The 21,355-nt window shown below is 48.6% G+C and overlaps 1 long non-coding RNA gene across 3 annotated transcripts; it reads left to right on the plus strand.

Moving 5' to 3' along the window:
- The first annotated feature begins 5,522 nt into the window (after positions 1-5,522).
- On the plus strand, positions 5,523-20,864 carry LOC143689628 (uncharacterized). 3 transcript variants are annotated; one of them, XR_013178862.1, is made up of 5 exons: positions 5,523-5,683; positions 6,328-6,464; positions 16,898-16,988; positions 19,215-19,637; positions 20,567-20,864. It is a non-coding gene; the product is annotated as an uncharacterized LOC143689628 (long non-coding RNA). The 3 variants fall into 3 exon arrangements; XR_013178863.1 differs by having other exon boundaries at positions 19,215-19,354; XR_013178861.1 differs by lacking the exons at positions 16,898-16,988; positions 19,215-19,637; positions 20,567-20,864 and adding an exon at positions 8,267-8,523.
- Positions 20,865-21,355: the final 491 nt, after the last annotated feature.

Genomic DNA, 21,355 nt, shown 5'->3' on the forward strand with positions numbered 1-21,355 from the left:
GAGCCCGAGCCCTAATCCGCGTCCGACCCAATGAGTCAGAAGTGACCTGAGGAACTGCAGAGTGTTGAGAGGGGCCACAGTCCCACGGCTCTCCCAGGCCCCCCAGCAGATGTGGCCAAATGAACCGAACAGAAATAGCAGCCAGCAGCGGGCCAAAATCTCGTCTAATTTCCCCTAGGACCCGGGCTGGGGTGGGGGTGGGAACCTCCCTGAGCTCCAGAGAGAGGCGCAGTTCGGGTCTGCACAGCGGCTAGCGGGCCTCCCAAAAGGTGTAGTGCTGCCCCCCCAGAACCTCGGCAGGCGGCCTTTGTGCAGAAACAGGCTTTTACGGCAGAAATTAGCCAAGTTAAAAGAGGTCACCCAGTGTGACCCGGGTCCTTCTGAGAAGGGGAGACTCGAACCCAGAGACGTGGGCCCAGAGAGGCCCCCGGAGGCCGAGGTGGGAGGCACGCCTGCAGCCAGGGTGCTGGCACACCGTAGCCGCTGGGGGAGCCGGTGGCACCCGCTCACCTGGGGGTCCCAACTGAGACCCTGCCTTCTTGCCGGCACCTGCCAGACGCCTGCAGGGAAGGAGAGGCAGGGGGAAGTAGGGGTGCCCCAGACCCCCTGCCAAGACGCAACCTGGGACCCCAGCCCCTGGCTACCCCCTCTGCCCTTCCCAGCATCTCTGGCTGACCCCGACTGAGAGTCCAGCCAGCTGTCCCTTCCCCAGGAGCCTTCAGCTGAGTCCCTGCTCTCGTAGCCCCCTATGTTTTCACCTCAGACCACTTCTAAAAATGTTTCCCAACTCCCACAACCCCTACTTTTGAGTGGGTTTTTCTGAAACATGCTGTCATCACTTACTAATTTTAAGAGCACTGCATACTAAACAAAGGAAAATAAAGCAAAACAGAAACCCACGTTTGTAAGACAAAACACATTTATGGCCCTCCATCCACAACCCGGGCTGGCATTCTGTGCCATAGCAGGTGCTTCAGACTCGGAAATCCTTCTACCGAGTTTGTTTATTCGCTAATCTGTGTCGGTGTCAAAGGCCATCCTCCCAAATGTGATCATATTTGCATGTCACGTGCCCTCTGCCTTCAAGTTTTCACGACACACATCTTTTGAAAAGCTAAATGTGAATTATCTACTTTTCTTATTTATAAAATTAGACAACATGAGACAGTGGCTTGGAAGTTGGAGACCATTCCATACAAAACTGCAAGGACCTGTAGATATTCTGGAACTAATATTTTTTGGCAATGGTTTCATTTACTTCTCCACTTATCACTCCACGCTGAGAGTCTAGTTGCTCTTGTGTGCATCCTAGAAAATCACACATTGGGTCCAAAGTTTAAGTACATTAGCAGAATTGTATGGCCTGTGCACCACTGATTTTTCATATTTGTGACTTTTTGATGGTACAGGTTGGTCTAATCTACCATATTATTCAATGAACCTTTTTAATTTACTTACCAATTCTACAGGAATTTTAAAATGACTAATTTCTAATCTTTTCTCCAACAATTCCTACCCCTTTCTCTTCTTGCAGTGGCTTTGTCCTGCTCTTCGTGACTTTTGAGTCCCTGACTTCCAGCCTAGATGAGAGGGAGAGCAGCTTCCTGACCCCATACCCTCGGCCTGCAGGGGCAGCTGAGCCTGAGCCCTGGGGAGGGGCAGCAGGAGCAGCCTTGGGCAGCAGGCTGGGGTCTCCAGCACAGTGGGGTGGGGGCACCCAGAGAGCAAGAGAACGCAAGCCAAGGCCCCCGGAGAGGCGGTGCTGGTTGCTGAGCCCCCAGGCTCCTGGCTGGCTTCTCCTGGGGTCTGCGGGGGACCTGCCCAGGTGCAGAAGATGCTGCCACCCGGCCGTGGTCATCATGAGCCCGCCATGGTCATCAGGGGCCAGGGAGCTGGGGCCCTGCACAAACACCCAGTGCCTTAACGCAGTTTTGTGAAGACTCCCCGCCTTCCAGACAAGGAAAAGGGGGCTGGAAACAACCCCCACAGCACGTTGGACAGGCTGGGCAGAGCTCGGCAGGGGCCCAGACTGTTTCCAGACCCAGCAGATCTGGGGAGGGAGGGGCACTGCTCAGACCAGACCCTTTATCCCACCGTCATTTCATGAAGAAGAACTCGCAAGTTGCAGAAAGGTTGGCGTTTTTCTACCTTTTTATTTGCACTTTTCTGTAGGAGTTAAGTTTTCACAAAGGACAAGGATCAATTTTTTTTTAAATCAAGGAGATAACATATTCGCAACAGTTTGCCCAATTCTTTCTTAACAACTGAGAGTATCCGCATTTCAGCCCAAAACTACTCATAGCAGGCCTTTATTAAATGTTTATCATGTGCCAGGCAGAATAGTAAGTATTTCACTTCCCTTGTCTCACCTAATCCTTACGGCAAGCCAGAAGCACCGGCCCATCCCTGTTTTACACCTGGGGATGCTGAGGTAGAGAAAGACCGGGGGATTTTCCCAGGCCCAGGTCTGCCAACGGCTGGGTTGAAACAGGACTGAGGGCTCCCCTCCCCTCCCCTCTTCTCCCGGCCCCGCCGGGCCTCACCTGCCCCCCCCAACCCCCGCTCCCCTTCTCTTGGACCCCGCCTTAGCGTGGCAGGTTATGGGCACCGGGAGCTTCTCGCAGCTCTGCAGCAAGCCCCCAGCAGGTGCACAGTGACATCTCCTCCCTTTGAATCTGCTTGTCCGGGGGCCACTCTTGGCTGCTGGATGATAGAAACCGGGGCCGCAGCACAGACTTGAGGCTCTGGGAGGCAGAGCCCACCAGGGAACTGGGTCCCCAAGAGAACCCAGGGCCACGGCCAGCAACAACCCTTTCCACATCAGACGCAGTGAGAGGGGCCACCCCCGCCCACTCCAGGGGCCTCTGCCTGCCAGGCCCCACAGGCACAGCGGTGTGCGCTGGCTTAAGCCACTAGTCCTGGGACACCTGCTATGCGCTGAGGACCAGGCAGACGCTGAGATCACTCACCCCCAAGAGGTACAGGCCTGACGGCTGTCATTTGGGGTGTGCAGAGTTTCACCCCCAGTTTGGCTCTGTTCTCTTTCTCTTGTTCTTTGGGGTTCCAGGGGCTCCTCATCTTTCAGATGTCCAGCTTTCTCCTGAGACAGAGTCCAACCTCCTCGGGACCCTCAAGCTATGTGAGATGAGTGAGCACAAACAGGGGCCCCTCTGGGTAGGCATGGCCTGAACTTGGCATGGGGCCTGCAGGCTGGGAGCTGCTCCCCTCCCCTCACCCCTCAGGCCACCCACACCCCCTCCGGTGCCCTCCTCCTCCCCACAAGGCGCCCGAGGCACTGGGGCTGAGACCCCCAGCCCAGCCTCCCCTTGCCCCAGCCTCCCTGTCCCCACACATTGCTCCCTACGGCATGGCCCCCCCATGGCGCGAGCTTCTGGAGGGTGCGTCTGCAGTCCCTGACCCCTGACCCCTGACCCCATGGAGATTCCACTAGGAATCCTTGACTGACTGGGAGCTCACCAGCTGTGCGGTCTGCGGGGTGCCCATTTGATCCACATAAGAGCAAATATGGATGGTGGACACCCAGATGGCGTTAGCCTTGCCCGACGGCCACACGGCCGGCATGGGAGAAACCTAACCCCCAACCCCGAGACAGGCTTGTGCAAACAATGCTGACCTCCAAGGAGCCAAGTGCCCACTTTTCCTGAGTGGCTGTCACCACATAAGAAGACCCCCAAGATCCTCCTGAGCTATTTGTAAACCCTCCAGCCAGAGCCGAGTGGTCCAACGTGTTATTATCCAATGATGGCTTGTGATCATCAATTACTTAACTGAGAATCAAAGTACAAATTGCTGGGTTCGCTCAATTACTGCTAAAATGGTATAAAAGCGTTTTAATTGTAATCAGAACGTGCACTCTCCAGCGTGAGTATTAAAGGAATAATGAGCAGTCATAAATACAGTGACCCATTTCTCTCCTTATCTGCTTACCAAACAGAAGTATCACATTCCAGCAAACGGATTCAAAAAGCAGAACCAAGTTAATTAGGTTTACTGAATTAGTGCAACATCTAAATTGGATTCTATTTCAGTGTTTAGTTGAAATTTATCTTAGCTTGGAGCTGGTTTCCTAGCTGAAAAACGAGTGTCAAGGAAAATAATGGACCCTATTCAAAATTATTTTCTTTGAAAAAATAAAATTAAAGTTAAAACCGGTTGCTGCGACTTATTTGCCCTTGTTTGCCTCTTGCAAGGATGAGTTGAGAACTCCAGGGGTCACTTTTTGGTGAATGATTTGACTGGGTGGTTTGGCTGTCAGCGTCAGGAGCTTCCCCTCCCCCTCCCCCTGCACTGCCCCCAGCGTCTCCACTCACAGGGGTGCAAGCATGTGGGTGGTTTCACTGCAGGTCCCACGGCAGTGGCGCCCCTCTTGTTCAGGAGGTAAAAGGGATTTGGACTAGGCTTGCTGGCAGTGAGCAAAGTCAGAGACGGGACTGGTTGTTAGGGACGCTGGGGGCAAAGAAGCAGGGAGGTGTCTTGGCCCAGCCTCCTAGGACCCTCCCTGGGGGGACAGGCTGGCCTCAGACCCCACCTCCTCCTTGATCCTGGTTCTGTTTTTTCAGTGCTGGTGCCTCCTGCTCCTGGAGGAAGGGGGAAGGGAGAGACTTCTGTAGAGGGTCCCAGGAGGCTAGAAGCACCAGCAGAGCAGGACAGCTGCGGCTGGAATCTGTGGGCCTCGTCCTTCAAGGCAGCCGGGACAAGGGGAACTGGGCCTGAGGAGCTGCCCTCCACATGGTACACGGGGGGGGGAGCCACCCCCAACGCAGTGCCTGGCCCAGGGAGCCATCCCTCCACGCAGCATCTGGCCCAGGGAACTGCCCCTCCATGCAGCACCTGGTCCAGAGAGGCGCCACCCCATGTAGTAGCTGGCCTGGGGAGCCGCCCCTCCATGCAGCACCTGGTTCAGGGAACTGCCCCTCCATGCAGCAAGCCCCGTTGCTGGGAGGGGCATCACATTCCCATCTATGCCTCCCTTGCCCAGTCCCCACTTCTGCAGCCCCCTGCTACAGTTGCCCCTTGCCTCCCTAGTCCCCACTTCTCCAGCTTCCCCACCCCCCAACCCCTCAGCCTTAGAACAAAGTGGAGGAGGGCAAGCACGCTTGAATCTCGTGCTGAGTCCCAAGCCACCTGGGCGTGTCCACTCAGCCCAATAGACACAGGCTAGGGCAGATGCCCAGACAGGGCAGCCTGAGGGGAAGGAAGGAGGGAGCAGAGGGGAGGTGCACTAAATGCTGAGTATAGGTGTGTAGAAGTATTGAAGGGGGGCAGGGATTCCCTGGGTCTCTGGAGGGTCTGCAGGCAGAGGGATTTGACCTTCAGGGGGCTGCAGATTGGGTTGTCTGGAGCATGGACTGTGCAGGGAAGGTCAAGGTCTTGTAGGGGGTCATGGGGAAGGGGCAGGGCCCTGTCATGGGAGAGGGCAGGGCCCATTGTGGGGTCAAGACCTGTTGAGGGGAGGGGCAGGGCCTGTCATGGGAGAGGGCAGGGCCCATTGTGGGGTCAAGACCTGTTGAGGGGAGGGGCAGGGCCTGTCACAGGGACTCTGAGGGCCACAAAAGGCCCTAGGCCCACTCGGGGCTCAAGGAGTCATTTGCCATCTGTATCAGAAGGCCCAGCATATGAGGGCGTGTCCTAGAGCAGATGTCTCCCCACGCCAGTTGATCAAGTATGTTTCAAGAGGCTGGGGGTCCTCGAGGGCTGAGGCTGCAGAGGTGCAAACAGGGGGACTCCTGCAAGACTGGGGGAGCCGAGGAGGCCCTTTGGCTCTGACTGCCAGGCCTGCTGGGTGAGGGTGGGGTAGGGTAGAGGGGCAGGGAAGGGAGGCAGCATGCCTGGGAAGCGATTGAATCACCTCAGATGGCCAACAAGTAAACAGTGAATCTCATGATAAACAGAAAAAAGTTCTGATTGTGAATAACAACAAAAATAATTGACAAAACCATATGGATTAATATGGGTGTTGTGGAGAAAGTGGAGTTTAGAACAAAGCTAAGATATGCTAATTTCCTTGTCTCACACAGGAGGGAGGTGGATACACTGATAACTTCAGGCTCTATTATTAAAGATACATTAATAAAATCAGGGCAATACATATACTGTGGGCATACGCACATGCACACACACACACACACACACACACATGTACACAGAATGTACCAAACTGATAGAGGAAAATAAAATGGATAATAGTAAGAGCTAACAATTACATAATTTTTCTCTGCAGGTTTATATAACATTTAGCACACATTAATTCATTTAACCTTCACCCAAACACTAGGATAAATGACTATTATTATCCCCATTTTACAGATAGAGCATCTGAGCCACCTGGAAATGAAACAACTTGCTGGTGAATGAGGGAACTCGAGTTCAAAGCAAGGCTGAGTCTGTACCCTTACTCCCTAGGCTGTAATAACTCTTAGGAAAATTCAACCCATCACAATAAAGTAAGGAAATAGCAAGAGAAAGCTTGGTATATACAAAGCATAAAATAAGCTGGCAGAAATTACTCCAATTATATTAGTAGTCCAATAACATAAATGAGCTAAATTTACTTTTTAAAAGATAAAGACTCTCATATCAGGTTAACAAAAGGAATGATATAGTGTTTACAAGAGGCCTGCTTTTAAAAATCTGTGTGTGTGTGTGTGTGTTCATATTCTTGGAAAAATAGAATTTTTGAAACAAAAAAATCATAGTTCCAATTTTTTAAATGAGAAATTTGTCAGAGATACAGCACTGTTGAGTGCAGATGAAATAACTTCAAAGAATATAATGCAAAAACTGAGATAATCACAGGGAAAATTAGGCAGATTCACAATCACAGCAGGAGATATTTTAGCAGAATTTTCTCCAAGAAAAAAAATGCACTGAATGAGCAGATAGGAAGTGAGCCTCTAGAATACTGAATAACATAATGAATAAGGTTGGGATTACCTATGTGAGCCTAGTTATCGATTCTTGACCCCCACACACTGAAAGTATGTATTCCATTGCTGTGCACACGTACATTGATCAGGGGCATCTGCAGGAAAACATCGATTTCCCCTTGCAGCCATTTGGAAGTAGCTGACCTTTGCCTTGTATGGCCATTCTCACCTCTACCCTGTCAACCATGCTGCTGGGGTGACATCCTCTCAGGACATCCTTTCCTTCTTCCCTGTCATTACCTATCTGAAGTTGACCCAAAGTCCAATATATTTGCCTTAGGAGGTGAACTTCTGGTCACTTGGAGCAGACATAGCCTCTCCCTTCTCTGAATTTCAAGAGCACTTGGTATATGGAAATGTTTTTTATTCATACCACATTCACCTAAAAATATTTTTTATCTTTTATTTTTAAATATTTTCAAATTTACAAGACAGATGCAAAAATAATAATAACCCAAACAAAGTAATCCCACATACCTTTATCACCCCAATTACCCAAATCCGCCAATGTTAATGTTTTGCCACCTTTGCTCTATCATTCTTCATATCTATCTATCTGTCTACCTATCCATCTCTCTGCTCGCTATTACCTTCTGAACATTTGAGTGCAGGTACTCCTAAACCCATAACACTTTCATGTACATTTCCTACAAACAAGGATCTTCACTTCTGTATTCATCTTCAGGGCAGTGGTCAAGATAAAGAAATTTGATATTAATATAAAGTTTGCATTCTACATTCAAATTTTTCCTTCTACCCAAATAATGTCACTTTAACTCCTTTCTTCTCTGTTCTTAGATCCCATCCAGTATCATGTATTGCATTTAATTTGCCATTAGCTCTTTAGTTTGGTTTACTTGTTTTTAATATTGTGGAAACATGTATGCCACATGAATCTTCCCATCCCAACCCCTCCCAAGAACACCATTCAGTGAGATTAATCTCATTCGCGATATTGCAGTATTTTTGCCACCATCCTTTACTAGGACTTTCCCTTCACCCCAATCAGAAACCTACACTCATTTTGTGTTAATGCTGCATGCCCATTCCCACCCCTGGTAACCCGTACTCTACTTTCTCTCTCTGTGGGTTTGCATATCCTCTTATATTTTCTTTGTGATTGCCATGGGGCCTAAATTTATCATCCTAGATCTCCAACAACTTCCTTTGCTTTGATATCAACTTAACAACTTCAGTAACATACTGTTCCTAAACCCCTCCATCCCTCAAGCTTTATGTAGTTCTTGTTAAAATTACATGTTTATGTGTTATAAGTCCTAAACCCTTGATTTATAACGTTTTAAGCATTTGCCTTTCAGATCTTGTAGGAAGTAACAAGTGGAGTTAAAAATCAAATATACAATCGCAGTGCATTTATATTTACCCACGTCATTTTCTCTACTGGAGATCTTTATTTCTTCATGTGGCTTCAATCAATTACCGGATGTCCTTTCCTTTCAACCTGCAGAACTCCCTTCAACATTTCTCGTAGACCTGGTCTAGTGGTGATAAGCAACCTCAGTTTTGTTTTCCTGGAAATGTCCTAATACTTCCCTCATTTTTTAAATACAGTTTTCCAGATATAGAATTCTTAGTTGATGGTATTTTGCTTTCAGTACTTTAAACATCTCACTGCACTGTCTTCTGGTCCCCATGGTTTCCAAGGAGAAATCCGCACTTAATTTTATTGAGGCCCTCTTGTATTGGACATGTGGTTTCTCACTGGTGACTTTAATAGAATTTTCTTTTGTCTTTGGTGTTCAACAGCTTGATTATAGCATGGCATGTTGCTTTAGTGTCCCAGCTGCTAAAACAAATACCATACCATGGGCTGACTTTACAATAGGAATTTGTTGACCTGAAGTTTCAGAGGCCAGATGGCTGCTCAGCATCTCTGGAGCTCCTTGGCTTCTCCATCACGTGGCCATGAACGTGGCAGCACCTTCCCCTTCCTCCTCCAGTTCCCCTGACCTTCAGTTCTGGCTGCTCCTGTGGCTTCTATCCCTGTGGCCTCCCCTACAAGGCTTCCAGGAATAGGATTGTTCTAGTTTGCTAGCTGCCAGAATGCAATATACCAGAAACAGAATGGCTTTTAAAGGGGGGAATTTAATAAGTTGCAAGTTTACAGCTTTAAGGAAAATGTCCAAATTAAAGTGAGGATATAGGAATGCTCCAATCTAAGGCATCCAGGAAAGGAAGGCTGATGACATTCAAGGTTTCTCTCTCAACTGGAAAGGCACATGGCAAGCATGGCGACATCTGCTAGCTTTTTCTCCAGGCTTCTTGTTTCATGAAGCTGCCTCAGTGGTGTTTTCTTTCTTCATCTCCAGAGGTGAAGTAGGCTCTGTGGTTTTTTTCAAAATGGTTCCCTCTTAAAGGGCTCCAGTAAGCAACCCTACCTTGAATGAGTAAGAGACATCTCCATAGAAATCAGCTAATCAAAATGTCCCAACCACAATTGGATGGGTCATATCTCCATGGGTACAATCAAAAAGCTCCCACCCAGCAATACTGAATGAGGACTAAAGCACATGGCTTTTCTGGGATACAACACTGATTCAAACTGGTAGAAGGATTAAGACCCATCCTGAGTCAGCTGGGCCACGGTCAACCAAATTGAAAGGTCCTCTTTACAAGGCACACCACAGAAATGGGTTAGGATTAAGTACATGCTTTTGCAGAGTTCCAAGTTCCCTGGGGGGCATAATGCCAGTGTACACAGTCACTGGGAGATGTGGTAAAAGCCCAGTATGTTTGGGACAGTGGTCAGCTCGGTGCCTAAAGCCAAGCTGAAGGGAGGTATTCCACAAATGTCCATTGAATTGAAGGCTGACCCCTGAATTGAATATCACGTTGGATTTCTGGGGCCCTGAAGCTGAGGGTTCTTTGCAAGACTCGACCTTGCAAAGCTGAGCCTGAGAACTTATCAGAACCAGAACTCCATGTATCATGGAGACACCTTGTGAAATCATGGAGACACCTTGTGAAAACCCCTTGTATCCTCCAATGTGGAACTACTTAAAGGATGGAAAAGACTTGTCTTTGTGTTTATTACCCTTAAGTTACAAATTGAAAGATTCATTTCAGCCACACACCAAACACCAGTTCTGGAAATCTGTTGGAAATGCTCAGATATCTCTCTCTCTTGCCTTCAGCTCCCACCTCACAACACCCGCCTTTCTTTTCGTTAACAGCTGAATTCCATAAATGCATGTTTACATGGGAAATGTCTTCCCAGTCGTACAGCCGGGAGTGGAGAGTTAATCAGCTCCACCTCCCCCGACTGTGAGGAGAGCCCAGGAGAAGGAGATGACGGCATTTGAAGGGATTTGACGAGCTAAAATGGCATCACCAAAACTGCGCAAAAGGCAGTTGTGTAGCTGCAAATGACTGGAGCCACGGGGTGCCTGCCAGGTTCATATCCTTAACCTTCATTTCCCAGCCTCTGATCTGCATTCTGATGAGCTGCTCACTTCCTCCATCTGCTTAGATTCGTTGTCATTAGTTTACAGAGACCCCAGCCCACCTCATTGCAAATGCTTTCCTGACCCTGTGGGGTGCTGGCCAATCCCTCTCTGTGGGCTCACACAGAAATGTGGCTGGGGGCACTGGGGGACTATGTGTGATGCATTGCCACACCTCGGACTTGGGGAGGTCCACAGCCAGGAGCACAGAGCAAGCAGGACTGGGCCCTCCCCAGGTGGGCGCTACCTCTCCTGGGCTCCCACTCCAAATACCGGGGAACCGGCCAGCTCCCACCCAGGAACTAGGCCATGTGCTTGTGGAAAACCAACAGAGAGACCAGCTCATGCTGGGGGTGCATGAGGGAGTGAGCGGGATGCAAGGGGGAAGGTAGACGCCCAGGAGATGCAGGGGGGCTTCCTTCCAGTTTCACAGGCACCTCCAGACTCTTCTGCCTGGAAAGTCCCAAGCTGGAGGGCCTGCTGCAGCCTTCAGACCCAGCCCTTGGCAGTGCTACCTGCCCTTCAGGAGCCTGCCAGTTCTTTTCCCACCCTCGGTGACATCTTGGGACCCACATCTCAGTCATTCCCTCCAACCACCAGCCAGCCCACCTTGGGTCACATTTCGAAAGTAGGGAAGACAGGACTTAGGTGTCATTATCACGTCTTATGAGTGCCTTCCAGAACAATCCACAGTATGCCTCAGTGCACATAAGTTTAAATTTTGCCAAGGTCTGTTTTGCAGCTAGACACCTTTCAAAAAAAAAACAACATCAAACAGTACTCTCAGCTCTGGCTGAATGACGCACATTTATGCAATTAAAGGAAGTGACTTTTACACTGTCAAAAGGCATGCTTTTCTTCTCGGTCTAAATCATCACCTGGGCCAGTCCTGTCATTTTCCTCAAAACAAGGTCTGCTCAGCCTCAAGAGTGGTTTGGCTCGGCTACCTCTCCAGGATGAAAACTATGTGTGCGATTTCACTTCTCAGTAAGATTTTTTAAATCTTCATTTTCAGCAAAATGCAGATTAAATGCAATGGCTCAGAGGCCTTAGGCACTTTGTTCAAAGTTGCTCCACTGTCAAGGGCTGCCTCAGTTTCTCACGGCTACTACAACAAATACTGTACGCTGGTTGGCTTGAGGACCGTGCATGTATCAGCTCAGAGTTTCAGAGACTGGAAGTGTAAAATCAAGATGCAGTAAGGCAGTGCTTTCTCCCAACACCTGCATTCTGGGGCTGGCTGCCAGCCATGCAGGACTCCTTGGCTTCCTCTCCATCTCCTGTCCCCTGACCATGTCTTCTCCTTGGTGTCCTCTGGCTTCCAGTTTCCTCTCGGTATAAGGTCTCCAGGAAGATGGGGTGGGACTCATCTCTTTCCTTCGAGCCCACCTTAACTATGCCAACATCCTCAAAAGGTTCTATTTACAAATAAGTTCACGCCCACAAAAATGCAGATGAAGGTTAAAAAGGTGTCTTTTGTTGGGGCGCATGACTCAGACTAGCACACATGCCCTCTTGCTGGGTCTCCTGCCCAGCTCTGTGGGTGCAGAACCTCTGGCCACCACCCTGAATTGCTTCCAATGACCTGCCTCTATGCTGACCCTCCAACACCAAGACATTCCCACTCCAGCACCTTCTTTGGGCTCCAGAAGCAAGACAAATAACATGTGCATGAATCAGCTTTGACGCCAGAGCATACAGATATGGCATAATAGAAAATAAAGCATTACATTTCCAAGATTTTTTTTTAATTACAGAAGCAACAACAAAAACAAAACCATTCCTCCTAATACATCATGAGGCGTGTGGTAGAGCTTTCTCATGCTCCCCTGTACCTCATCCTCTTCTCCTCCGGGCTTTAGCCACAGTCATCGTCCCCTCCCACCCCCCTTGCAGTTAGGCCAGCCCTGGCCAGTGGGCAGCAGGTGGATGTGACCTGTGCCACCTCAGAGCCAGCGTTTGCCCAGCGCTCTTTCTCCATGCCCATGCAATCTTGGAGGCACAGGTGGACATGGCAGATGCCTAGGATCAAAGCAGCCAGGAATGCTGAGCCAAGACTTGAGGTCAACTTACATGTATGAGAAAGAAGCTTTTGACACATTACCTGATAGAGGCTGCTTATTACTAGGCCATCCTGACTGATACAAACCCTTACAGTGTTCCATGCTGAGTTTCGCATGCTTCTGCCTGCTTCATCTCATAAAATGCCACAAGAAGCCTGTGAATCAGTGGCTTTTAATATTTCCATATCCTGAAGTGAGGAAACTGAGTCTTGGAGAAGTTTAGTGAATGTTCTAAGTCTCACAGCAGAGCTCAGGCTCCTGCCTGGCTCTGTCTGGCTCCACAGCTAGTGCTCATACATGGTCTGCTAGAGAGGGGTCCCTGCTTCAGCTACTGGCCTCCCCAGCAAAGAGGATCAGGAAGTAATAAAAATCTTTTGGAAGGAAAGAAGGGAGGGAAGGGAAGAGACGGAGGGAGTGAGGGGAGAGGGAGAGGGTGAGTGGCTTTAGGAGTATGTGGGAAACCCTGGTGCCCGCCTCATATCTAAATGATGACAAGAAGGGGCGAGAAGAATACTCGTTATTCTGGGGTCCTGGCTCCAACAACAGGATCTTCACCACAACACGTGTTTCAATCTCACCCCCACTAGCCAGGTGGTCCAGGGCACGCGGTCGTCTAGGTGTCTCCCCTGCGGGATGGGTCCAGGAAGGGCGTGGATGAGGACACCTGTGTGGGAGCGTGGGAGCGCCTGCCTCCGAGCCCCGCTTCCAAAGCAGAGGGGGCACAGGCCAGCGAGTGGCAGTGTACCTGGCCCCGGGGCTGTCACTGGGGCTGCGTTCACCCCTGCCGGACCCAAGCAGCCGCCCTGCATACCAGGTTTTGCAAAATGAAACGTGGATCTGGACATGAGAGGCCCATGCTGGAGCAGGCGACTGCTCAGCTTTCCCTCTTCACTCAGTGATTCCCGAGTGGTGGCATTTCACTGTCACATCAGGATTGGCCCCGCACAGGCCGGCGAGTGGACAAATAAACAGAGGGAGGGGGCATCGTCAATGGACCCCGGCACCTGCCCCAGGGTCTAGAGGGGTGGCAGAGGCAGGGCGCCGGGCACTGGACGCTGCCCGGTGGTGCAGGGTCTCCAGGTGGAGGCGGAAGGTGGGGCCGGGAGAAGGGGTGGCGCGTGGCCCCAGCCTTCTGCGAGCAGCAACTTCCTCCCCTGCGGACTCGGCACCTACCGAGGCCAGTCTCCTAGGCGGGTCAGCACAAGGCAGACACGACCTGGGCCCTACGGGCTCACGGCACAGGGAGCCCCATGCCTTCCGCAGCTTCCCACAGGCGGGCACAGAGTGCAGACCCCGGGCTTCAACTCGGCTCCACCCGGGATCAGGCGGTCCCAGTAAGATCCTTCGGGCACCAATCGCAAGCTCGGGGTCTCAGGTCACCCGCAGTCTGACCAGCTGGCTGCAAAGTCGGGGCTTCACCTCCTCCTCGGGTTCGGAAGCCACTGAAAACGCTACGTTCACCATTAGATTTCCCTATAGCAGCAGGGCACAAATCGAAGCAGCCCCAAGACGCCTGGGCAGGGACAGGGAGGGTATCTGTGCCAGTGTCCCTGTGCTGGGCTCCTGTTGTCAGAATGCACCCCCCCACACACACACACCCCCACAGCAATCGCATCTCATCCCTCCTGCAGTCCGGGGTTAGTGGGGTCTCCCTGCGCAGGCGCGGTGGAGCTCCGTCTCCAGGCCCCTCCCAAGAGGGGCCCACACCCCTCTCCCACAGGTGGTCTTTCTGCTGTGGGGGGGGCGTCCCCCACAAGGCTGTGGTGTGGCTGGCCCTGCCCTCTACCAGGTGTGACTACTCCTGTCCTGGGAAACTCCAAAAATCTAGAAGTCCCACTCCTCCCCCACCCCCAGAAGCCAGGACAAAAGCCTGTGGGCTTTTGGGTATCCACACCCATTGTTATCTAGATCCCAAGCACAAATAAACATCATAAATGTAAAATGACCGCTACTCTGGGAAATGCAGAGGGAAGGTCGGTGAGGGAGGTGAACACTGCCGGCCAATAGTGGACAATCTGAAGTTTGGTGGATGCACAGATGTTCACATATGGTACCGGGGAGGAGATCCCTTTCCAGGAAGGCTTTCTCCAAGGATAAAAACAACTGGTCTGCAGGGCTTTTCCTAGACAAGCAGCCCACCCTACAGGGGCCCCAGCAAGCAACACCTGACCATGAAACTAGTTTGGGTCCAAAAGAGAAAGCTGTCAGAACGGGCTCCCTTCCCACTCACAAATGGTGTCGAGGAAGAGGGCCTGTGGGTGAGCCAGAGGGGTGTCTGGAGACGGGGGAGGAGAAGGGGGAGGAGAGGGGAGAAGAGTGGGGGGAGGAGTGGGGGGAGGAGTGGGGGGAGGAGTGGGGGGAGAAGAAGGGGGAGGAGTGGGGGGAGGAGTAGGGGGAGGAAAGTGGGGAGGAGAGGTGAAGAGAGGCAGAAATGGAGAGAGACAGAGACAGAGAGAACCTAGATGAAGGAAAATGAGAGGGCAACCGTTTGTTATTTGCTTTCTACTTTTGGTCGTTCTGTTTTCTTCGAATTGAAGGCAATATGTACAAAACCAATGGGAAGCATCTAGTTGACATCTGGACTTTCAGACAAATTAACTTTTCTCAGTTTCAGATTCCTTATGTGCAAAATTAAAATAATAAGGTTACTGAACATTAACAAAAATATCATCCACTTAGCTTGTTAGCAGACATGCAGTTCATGCTGGCAGTTATTAAATTTATCCTTACTGTTTATTTATCTACCAATTTACAACTGTGCAGGCTCAGAGCTTTGGCTCCTGGCTTTTTTCATTAATTTAAATGTTTAATTATCATGTACCGACATTGGCTATTCTGAGCATGGTTTTATGAGTTTCCAACACACACAGTCCTGTGGCCACCATCATCTCCTGATGAGGATGCTGGAAGCCCTGGGCAGCTCCCAGCCTCCTTCCACCCCCTCCCTATGCCTGTCCCTGGCCCCACTGACCTGGGGACTTTAGGATCCCGCAGCGAGGGCTTGCGGCGAGTGGGGGCTTCCTTCTGTGTGGTGCCGCAGTGTCCTTGGATCTGCCCGTGCAGTGGCCACTGTTTTCCCTCGCTGACTCATGCCCCAGCCTGTGGACTGACCAGGGCTTATTCAGCTCAAGGGTGTCGGGCTCCTTGCTCATCGTCATATCCTCTGGGGTTAACCGCTTCCCGTTTGGAGCAGTACAAATGGAACTGCCAAGAATGCTCACACACGGGCTTTTGTGTGAGCACGGCAATCAGTTCGCTTGCGTAAGTGCAGGGTGGCAGGCTGGGACAGGTGGCCAGTCTGGGCTTAACTGCCTGAGGAGCCGCCAGCGTTTTCCACCGTGGCCACCCCGTCCTGCATTACACGGGTAAGTCTCCATATCCCTGCCAGCACTTAGCACGGCCACACTCTTTTTTAATTTTTGTAAGTGTGTAGTGGTAACTAAACTTGGTTTCCATACACATCTCCCAAGGCAAATGTGAACCGTGTCAGAGAACATAAGATGTTTAATTTTACTCCTTTAGATTTGTTGCTGTTTGTTTTATGACCAGGGCATGGTCTCTCTGGGTAAGTGTTCCACGTGAACTTGAAAATAATGAATATTCTGCTGATATTGGGTGACATGTTCCATAAATGTTGTTCTAGTTTGCTGGCTGCCAGAATGTGATATACCAGAAATGGAATGGCTTTTTAAAAAGGGAATTCAGAAAAAAATAACACAAAAAAAAAAAAAAAAAAAAGGAATTCAATAAATTGCTAGTTTACAGTTTAAGGCCATGAAAAATGCCCCAATTAAAGCAAGTCTATAAAAATGTTCAAATTAAGGCACCAACAAGAGGTTATCTTCACTCAAGAAAGGCCAATGAGTCCAGTATTTTTCTCTCAACTGGCAAGGCACATGGCGAACGTGGTGACATCTTCTAGCTTTCTCTCCCGGGCTCTTGCTTCATGGAGCTCCCCCAGGGGTGTTCTCCTTCATTCCCGAAGGTGGCTGGTGGACTCTGTAGTTCTTGTGGCTCTGCTGCTCTCGTCATTCTCAAGCTTTCTGCAGAATGCTTCTTCTGTTAAAGGATTCCAGTAAAATAATCAAGACCCATGTGGAATGGGTCTTGGAGTCACATCACCCTCTATTCAAAAGTTCATACCCACAATTGGGTGAGTCACATCTCCATGGAGATGACCTAATCAAGTTTCCAACCTATAGTGCTGAATAAGGATTAGAAGAAACGTTGCTCCCACAAGACTGATTAAGATTAAAATATGACTTTTCTATGGTACCTAAGTCCTTTCAAATTAACACAAATGCCAATCAGACACTGGTTAATTATATTTTTGTTTATTTTCTGCCTCTGCTATTGAGAGAAGAGTGTCAAAGTCTCACATGACAATTGTGAAAGTTTCCATGTCTTCTTTCCGTTCTGTCAGTGCTGTCTTCTCGTATTCTGAAGCTCTGCTGCGAGTTGCACACGGATTGGGATTCTTACACCTTCATTTCGAGTTATTCTGTCATCACTGGGTAAGTTATTTCTTTATCCCTGGTGAATTCTTTGCTCGGGAGGGCACTTTGGCAGATCTCAAGGTCGCTGCTCTGTCTCCCAAGTTCTCTGGTCCTTCCTTGAGCCCATCCAGCAAACTCTTAACTTGGTATATTTTTCAGCTTAAAGTTTTCCATTTTGGTTTTTTTTGTATCTTCTATTACTGTGATGAAAACTTTTATCCTTCCAACCACTTTCAGAGTGTTTTCACTTCTTAGAGCATTTTTGTAGCAGCCGCTTCAGAGTCCTTGTTGGAGAAACCCCCTGGTGTCATCTCCTCAGCCAGACCCCTGCGCGCTTTCCCACAGGAGCCAAGCGTCTCTTGTGTGGCAGGTGGGCTTTCCTCCTGGAGAGTTTGTACATTATTTGAAAAGACTCTGGGTCCTGCTTAAACCCTGCAGGCAATGCTCGAAGTTCTGTTCTAGGAGCTAATCTGGGCGGGGGGAGGGGGGAGCGCTCCCCCACAGGTGCCAGCATGTCTCGTGGGGTTCTGGGTTCAAGGTTGGTTCCATTTGCAGAGCCTTTTGTGGCACTCAAATCTGTCTCCTATGCACCTCAGAGGGCCCCAGGTCACTCAGGTGAGTTCAGGGGAGCACTGCCTGGGGCTGTGTCTGCACGCTGCCCCCTCTGCCACACCACCCCCTCGGCCATGCTGCTGGGTACTCCAATCCTAACAGGGGCCTCTGCCACCTGCTCTCCCGCATTTCCTGTGGCTGAGCTCAGGTTGGGATCAGCAGCGAGGGCAGGAAGATGGTGCCCTCCGGGACCACAGCCTCAAGCGTGAGGTCCCCGCAGCTCTGTGCATGGCATGGTCCTTTCCCCACATGGCCGGCCAGAACTGGGACCTGTCCACGGCGAAGCCCGGTGGGTCTGAGCTGTCCCGAGTCCAGGTGTGCAGCCCCAGCCCGGGATGGTGTGAAATGCTGCAGGCCCAGGGAGACGGCATGTTCCTGCGGCCGTCCCCATCCCACCTGCTGTCCTTTCCCTGACCCCTGCCCCCTGCCTGCTATCCACGCTCACAGCTGCACTCTGTGGGCAGGACAGGGTAGAGCACACCTGCTCCATCTCACCTGCAGCCAGCGCTGCGCTCTGCTCTACCCTGTCTTCACACATTTGACTTTTTGGTTATGTAGACAATTTACATAATTATAAAACAAAAGTATATTGAAAACAAAGTCTCACTTCCCCATCTGTGAAGACTAACAGCTCATAGTGGCTTGGGAGACTCACTGCAGAACTATAAGAGGGTGGATGAGTTACAAAAACCCTATGGGAAACAATCCCAGAAAAGAAAAGAGGCAGGAAGCTAGGGTGGGAAATCAGGAGAAAAATGCACAATAGAAGCAGACTCATATACATTGGACGATGCAGATATTGGAGTTAGCAAATGAGGATTTAAAAGTAACCCCATACGTTCTACTAATTGTGGTGCTGTGCTTTGAAATTTATAGCTTTTTTGTATATATGTTATTTTTCACAAAAAAATGAAAGAAAAAATGTCGATTGTAATGATAAAAAAAATATTTAAGCCCTCTAGCCTCCTTCTAGCTAAAAGGAAAAATATGAGATGATCATATGGTAGCCCATGACAAACTCTAGGATCTGTCCTGTAACTACTTGTTGAAGAGTGTTTTGAAAACTATTGCTTTTTTATTTATTTGCTTTGCATATATGTTATGCTAGACAGTTAAAAAAAAAAGTTAAAAATCAAAAAAGTAACCCCAATTACCATGTTAAAGAAAACAAAGGGAAAGATAGATAAAATGGATGAAAAATAGAGAATCATAAGAGAGAATAGGAATCTATACTAAAACAAATCAAGTAGACATTCTCAAATTGAAAATTACAATAGAAACATGTCTTTAAAAAACCAACCACTAAATGTGGAAAGCAAAATAAAACAAATTAACCCAACTGTACACAATTGGTAGTATAAACACAGAGTAGCTATTCCAATTGAAATTAAAATATGTAAATTTACCTGTACATCCCAAGTAAGACATAACCTAATGACAAAATTACTACAGAAAGTAAAATCTAAAAGCATTTTCAATTATCTTATTGTTATTATTACTAATTTAAGGCTGCTGTGCATGTACTGTGGAGAAGACTTTTTATCATTGAGAAGTGGGATTAGATAAAGACGGCGTACCTCTGAATTTGAAGAATAATTGTGACAAGGGCTCAGGATCTATTTGCACTTTTAGGCAATACCTGTTGACAAGCCCTATTTCTAAAGGGCAGGGAGCACTGACGGATCCAAGGCAGTAAGCACAGATCACAGAATTAAAATCCCATTTCCCACTGACAAGAATGACGGTTCCTTGAAGAATCAGCTGATTCTCAGGTGGGATATGTACCAGGTGAACCTGGAACACGTGTCATGTCATAACCCAAACAAGTGATCAAAGACTAAAACCACCATCTCAGAAGGACTCAGGTGTCGGCATAAGCCAATCCCCCGTGGCCAAGGAGAGCATAGGGCCTCCATGAAGTTGATCTCTGCCATGCGTCCAGGCACATTGACTGTTTCCTCACGTGGATTTGTAATGACATGACAAGCAGGTGCCACTGGCTTCAGGGGTCTCTTGAGAATGGACATGAAGGAACCAGTGCCTGAGTTGTAAAGAGTTGAGTACTTATTCTAGTTTTCCTATATCAGTTACACTTGAGAACTAAATAGTTCCTGAGTAGAGTTTCCCTTTACAGACATATTCTAACTAGAAATCAGAACAGGGGTAACAGAAGTGGGATACTCCTGCCCGGTGTCCCCAGTGGGCCAATAGTGGGCGTCATCATCAAACCTGGGCACCAGGGATCCAATGGGCATCCACACCACCTGCCAAGAAGGAGCTGTAACCAAGAAATCAAGCTTTAAGGGATGATTTTGATTACTGAATCATTATATAAATATTCCTTTTTGCTTTCTGGTATATTAGAGAGGACAGAGGGAAATACCTGAAATTTCTAACTTGTAATCCAGATGCCTTGATCTCTGACAACAATTTTATAGCCTTTATTTCCTGCCCCTGTGATTGTAAAAACCTTGTGCCTAACCTTCATTTGTACCCAGTTATCCAGTTGTTCAACTTCAGAGCCTTGTAATCACTAAGACATTCCCTAATGTCTATTAATGAAGGGTCCGGGGTCAGCCCAGAACTAGCCCACCCCAAGTCCAAAGTTATCTCGATAACTGAGACCGGATCTAACCAAAATGGGCCCACCTGACATGCATACTGGTCAAGACTTTAACCCACAAGTCACCTACGCCTCATTACAATATTAAAACTCACGCCCACCATCATATGAAGGCCGCCATTTTCTTACCTACATCCTGTGACTAAGCATATAATCAATCTGTGCATGCTCAGTAATTAGATTCCCCTCTAATTACAGCATCTGGGGCCACTGTGCTCATTATCCTAAACCCCGCCCATCTTTTGATCCTATAAAACTATCAGAATTACTGCAGTTCTGGGAGACAGATTTTGGACTGTGAGGCCATCTGCTCTCCTACTACGTGCCTAATAATAAATTGTTTCTCTCTTTGAAACTCCAGGGTCTCCAGAATTGGTTATTGAGTGTGAGCAAAAGAATCCATAGCTTTTGTCCAGTAACAAAGCCTTGTTGGAAAAATCAAACCTGACTCTTATCAGCAACAAGGACAGACTCCCTAAGAAGGCAGAGGAGCTGGCTCACAGCCAGCAGGCCCCATCTGTGGGAAACCCTACGAAACCAGTGAGCTAGTTTCTCCAACAACAAAAAACAAAACCTATGCATTAAAAGGCACCTCAGGGACACATCACCTCTGCAATTTGTGCACCTTTCTTAAATCCAGAATCAAACAAATAAACTGAAAAAAGGTATAAACAATCAAGGAAATGTGAGTACTAACTAACTCAATATATGATCACTCAAAGAAACCACTATTAAATTTTAGGTATAGTAATAGCAAACCATGATTTAAATAAATAGAACTTATCTTGTAGAGACACATGCTGAGATATTTACTTAAGGAATAAATGGCACCTGAAATTTACTTTAAAATAATCCAGGCTAGAAGGAAATTAGTGTGCATATAAATATACAAGATTGTCTACGATTTGAACATTGAAGTTGGGTTGTGCAAGTATAAAACTCAATAAACTTTCCCCTCGACTTCTGTACACAGGACATTTTTCATAACAAAACTTTAGGAAAAGTTAAAACACAGTTTTCTTATCAAAAAGTCAGAGAAGCAGTGAACACAGCCAAACTGAGACTGTATTTTAGTCCTGGCTTTGTTTTAATCACTAAGTTTGGGCTTTGAAATTAGACAATCATGAAATGGGGCTGGCCTGTCAGCATC

Source organism: Tamandua tetradactyla, chromosome 7 (genome assembly GCF_023851605.1).
Source record: "Tamandua tetradactyla isolate mTamTet1 chromosome 7, mTamTet1.pri, whole genome shotgun sequence".
Taxonomy (NCBI): Eukaryota; Metazoa; Chordata; class Mammalia; order Pilosa; family Myrmecophagidae; genus Tamandua; species Tamandua tetradactyla.